Consider the following 5,705-nt stretch of genomic DNA (forward strand, 5'->3'; position numbering starts at 1 on the left):
AGTAAGTTAGTAAAAAAAATCAGAGTAAGTGGCATGATGATTGGTTTCTAAGTAACAAGAATTTCACAATTTGAAGCAACAGACAACTCATATTCAAGCAAGGAAATCAAGTTGTTGATGATTCATATAGATAAAGAAATAGCGAAAAGTGAAATCTAATCATCAATAATGTGATTTATTAACCGGGAAAAATAGATGAATAGGAATGTTGGCCCGTGCATTCATGAATTGGTTTGGTAAAGCTTAGGAATGCCAAATTCAAATTGCCAAAACCAAAACAAGAATGAAAATCAAAACAATTTACAGAAAATTGGGCAGCATTCCGGCTAAAATTGGATGGTCCCAGAAAATAAACAGCAAGCAGAATAGTTCATATAAATTAAAATAAAGCTGCACTTACATATACGGAGTATGAACATGAAAAAGCAGTGTAAAAAGCAGCATGAACAGTAAGAACATCATATGAACAATACTAACATCACAGCAATAGCAGAATTGCGAAAATTATAAAACAAGTAGCAAGAACAGCGTAATGAATCAGGCCTAAATCCACTAACCACATCCTAGCTACCTAACCACTTAGAATCCACTACAACATACATCTCTAACTATCCTAAATTTAAACATAAACTGAAAAAAATGCAAATAACTATGAATGAAAGAAAGGTGGCGTTCGGCGGAACCTGGTAGGCGTATGAACTAAGCTAGGGGACTGAGAGATGGCGGGGGTGTGGTTGCGGTGGTGCTGGGAGGGGCACGGTGGCGCGGAGACGGAACAGGGTGGTTGGCGCGGCAGTTGGTGGCTGTTTGGTGGCAGGGGGTTCCGGGTGGGGGTAATGGTGGTGGGAGGGTTCAGGATGGGGAAAGGAAGGGGTGAGGGTGATGGTGGTGAGAGGCGCGGCGGTGACGGCGCAGTGGTGGTGGTGGTCGCGGAGGGAAGAAAGGAAGAAGAAGGGGAATGGGGGGGCACGACGGGTAGGGTTTCGCGTCACTGGGGGTTAGTAAATTTGAATACACGCGAACGCGTGGGGCACGCGGTCGCATGGCTAGGGTGGACAGCGGGTTGACGCGATCGCGTGGGTGACGCGATCGCATGGAATGGGTAAAAGGATGCATGACGCGGTCGCGTGAGGCATGCGACTGCGTCGCTGGAAATTGTGCTAAACGCACAATTCCAGCGTCATTTTAGCGCAACTCTCTGTCTCCTTTGGGGTGTTGTGCAATCCACGCGACGCGAACGCGTCGCTCAAACTTTCGCGTGGGATGGGTGTTTTGCAAGTGACGCGTTCGCGTCAGGGACGCGAACGCGTGGGCCGTTTTGTGCTAAACGCACAACAGCCGCACGATTCCAGCCCAGATTTCTGGACGTTATATTTTTACGCCGATTTCCAGATCACGCGGCCGCGTGAATGACGCGGATGCGTGGGAGGTGGTTTTCGCAACTGACGCGATCGCTTTAGCGATGCAATCGCGTCGCACGCCTTCGTCTCTTTTTTTTTTAGATATGCAAGTATGCAATTATGCAGTATGCAATGCTAATGCAAATGCTAAGAATAACATCTAGGTTCAATAAAAATAATATAACATAAAATCAAACAGTACGGAATAAAAATTGAAAAAGAAACGACCATACCATGGTGGGTTGTCTCCCACCTAGCACTTTTAGTTAAAGTCCTTAAGTTGGACATTGGATGAGCTTTCTGTTATGGTGGCTTATGCTTAAATTCATCCAGAAATCTCCACCAATGTTTGGAATGCCAACAGCCTCCGGGGTCCCATACTAGGCATGTAAAGCTTCTGAGCAGCTTCACACCAATTTTCAGGTTTCTAGAGTGACGAATATCAGAGTATTTTCCAGGATCCCAAACCTTGCTTTTCAATCCGCCTTCGTCTTGATCTATATTTTTCCATCCGTGCGGTTTAGAAATTAGATTCTCACCAAGAAGACCAAACATTTTCCGAGATCCATTCGATTGAACATGATACCAATCCATGTACTTCGAGTTGAATTGTCGAACCTTATTGAACCTTGTGCACCAGCTCTGACTACGAGCCATTTCCCTCTTACTCTTAAAGCCGCAGAGAGCTCTAAGCTGGCCATCTGTTTCAAGCAAACCATATTCAAGTAGAAAAGTAAAGTTAAAGGTTAAGGATTGTACCCACTTGAAGCTTGTATCGGGTGGTAATGGCCTTGGGGTAGGTGTTTCCAGTGGTTCCGTAAGTTCTACTCCTTTGCAATCTTCTGCGAATTCCTCCACTTCCTTGCAAACTTCTTCAAATGCAACCACGTCTTGATCAAAGTCATCGAAATCTTCCACATCACTCAAGTCATAAGTTGGAGGTTGAGAGAAATCTACCTCCGCATCATCTTCGTATTCACTTGGGGAAGATTCCTCAATCTCAGAGAATTCACTTGCGGATGCAAGTTCATTACTAGGAGAACTTGACTTGAGACTATCATCATCAAGGAAACGTGCGTCTTGGGTTATTCCGTCTAGTTCTTCATGAAATACCTGCTTTGGAGGTTGTGCACTACCCTCTTTAGCATTAATTGTAATGTCCTTGACAGAATTTTTCACAACTCTGGATTCCCATGGAGGTTCAGCATCTCCTAAATCATCAATCAGTACTGCTTCTTCTTGGATACTTTGAGCTTCCTCCAATTGTTCCAGAACAAAGTTATGCTCAATATTGCCCACTGGGGTTTCTAGTGTCTCCTTCATGCTATGTTCGTCATTAGATTCTCCACATAAAGCTATTGGAATTCCTTGAAGGTCTAAACGTTTGGAAGATAATTGATGTATTGCTTGCTCCAGCTGATGAAGGGTTGTATGAAGTTGATCTACTGTTTTCTTGAGGCGAGCCTATGATTCTCGAGGTGATGGATTTGGACATGGTACACAGGGAAGTGGTGGTGTTTGGGAGTAATTGGATTGGAATTGGGGTAAATAAGGATCATACGGTGGTGAATGGTGAAAAGGAGCTTGTGAGTGTGGTGGTTCAAAGTTATGTTGAGAGGATGGTCTATAGGCACAGGGTGGGGCTTGTTGGTAGTTACAAGGTTGTCCACCATATCTATCAGCTTGGTATGCATTGTAGAATGGTCTTTGTCCATGATATCTTGGAGGGTGTTGTTGCCTAAAGGGTTGATCAAATCCTCTTGGCTCCATCCATCTTTGATTTCTCTAACCTTGATGCATGTTCCTGCTATAACTTCCGTTCCCTTCAACAATATTAGAACTAAACTCAAAGCAAGAGGGGTGAGAATTCATAGTAGCTAATGGAAATAAAAGGAGAAAACAAAAATAAATAAACAAGTAAAAGAAAAATATTTACAATAACCAATAATAAGGCACATGTTTGCAGTTTCCCGGCAACGATGCCATTTTTTGAAGAGAGAGGAACTCTCGCGCGATCTAGAATTTTCGCAAATGAATTCGCGTTGTAAGTATAGCTTCTAGACCGACAAGAATTCCTTTCTTACAAACGTTTTGGTTGTCACAAGTAACAAACCCCTAAATAAATTAATAACTGAAGTATTTAAACCTCGGGTCTTCTTCGCAAGAAACTGCAGGGAGGTATGTTCTTATTATTGGTTATGAGTTTTGTAAATTGGGGTTTTGAAAGTGAGGAACAAATAATTTAAATGACAAATAAAATAAATAAATAACTGTAAAATAAACTCTTGGCAAGGTATGAGAATCTATCCTAGTTATCCTTATCAATGGTGATGAGAATTGAATTTTAATCCCACTTAGTTAGCCCTTGCTAAAGCAAAGGAAGGTCAAGTGGACCAATTAGTTTGATCCTCAGGTCCTAGTCAATTCCTAAGAAAGGACTAGAGTTATTAGAGTTTAATTCAATTGGCAAAAATAACAATTATCAGTCATGATGAGTTTGATAACTCAAGAGTTGCCAATTAATCAACCAAAGCCAAAAGGAAGAAATTGCAAATTATTAATGTAAATAAAGAAAAGCAATCATAATTCTGAAATACCTCAAATTATATTAAATAGAAAATCAAATCTAAACATGAATGGTTCATAAGTCAATTTGGCAACAAAAGTAATTAAAAGAAAGCTTTAAAAGATCTGAAAGTAAAAGAGAAATATAAAGCAAAAGAAATATTGAACCTGATAAGGAGTTGGAATACTAAATTGAAATAATAAGAAATCCTAATCCTAAAACCTAAGAGAGAGGAGAGAACCTCTGGTGCACGAAATTGTGATGTCCAGGCTCAAACTATTCCTGGCACGTGAGCAACTTGGTACGCGTAATCGTGATTACACATTCATAATTTGTCACAACTTCGATACAACTGACGACACCTACACGCCACAAGCACATGGTTAGGGACAGCTTGGTTTAGCCGCTTAGACCAGGAGTTTATTCCTTTAGGCCCTCCTATCCACTGATGCTCAAAGCCTTGGGGTCCTTTTTATTTGCCCTTGCCTTTTGGTTTTAAGGGTTATTGACTTTTTCTGCTTGCTTTTTCTTTTTCTTTCTATTATTTTTTTTCTATTTTTTTTTCGCCCCTTTATTTCTTCTTCTTTTTTTTTTCTGCAAGCTTTGTTCTTTTCTGCTTTTTCTTGCTTCAAGAATCATTTTTATGATTTTTCAGATTATCAAATTTCTTGGTGATCCATGCATTGGCATAGAACTCTTGAACCATTAGGATGCCGACTTGTTGGATGGGATTTGTTAGAACTTCCCAACCTCTTCTTTGGATTTCATGTCGGATCTCCGGATACTCATTTCTTTTTAGTTTAAAAGGGACCTCAGGGATCACCTTTTTCTTTGCCACAACATCATAGAAGTGGTCTTGATGGGCTTTGGAGATGAACCTTTCCATCTCCCATGACTCGGATGTGGAAGCTTTTGTCTTTCCTTTCCCTCTTCTAGAGGATTCTCCGGTCTTAGATGCCATCAATGGTAATGGAAAAACGAAAAGCTTATGCTTTTACCACACCAAACTTAGAATATTGCTCGCCCTCGAGCAATAAACAAAAGAATAGAAGAAGAAGAAGAAGAAGAAATATGGAGAGGGAGAGGGAGATGTGGTTTCGGCCAAGAGGGGTGTAGAGGGGTGTGTTGTGTGAATTTGATGAAGAATAGAGGGCTTTATATAGGGAAGGGAGGGGGGGTTAAGGTTCGGCCATATGGGTGGGTTTGGGTGGGAAATTGGTTTTGAATTTTGAAGGTAGGTGGAGTTTATGAGGTAGGTTTATGGGGAAGAGTGGGTGGATGTGAGTGGTGAAGAGGTGATGGGGAAGAGTGTTTGAGATGATTGGTGAAGGGTTTTTGGGGAAGAGTGTTTATGGGGTTGTGTGAAAGAGAGTGGTGAGAAGAAGTGAGTGGAGGTAGTTAGGGATCCTGTGGGGTCCACAGATCCTGAGTGGATCCTGTGGGGTCCACAGATCCTGAGGTGTTCAAGGATTTATATCCCTGCATCCATTAGGCATGTAAAAATGCCTTTGTACCCAACTCTGGGCGTTCAGCGCCAGGTTGGTGGCCATTTTGGGCGTTCAACGCCCATTTGTGTGCCATTTCTGGCGTTGAACGCCAGAACCATGCCTGTTCTGGCGTTCAACGCCCAAAAGCTGCCCATTTTGGGCGTTCAGCGCCAGAACCATGCTCTGTTCTGGCGCTGAACGCCAGACAGATGCTCCTCCAGGGTGTGATTTTTCTTCTGCTGTTTTTGATTC

Source organism: Arachis ipaensis, chromosome B04, assembly GCF_000816755.2.
Source record: "Arachis ipaensis cultivar K30076 chromosome B04, Araip1.1, whole genome shotgun sequence".
Classification (NCBI taxonomy): domain Eukaryota; kingdom Viridiplantae; phylum Streptophyta; class Magnoliopsida; order Fabales; family Fabaceae; genus Arachis; species Arachis ipaensis.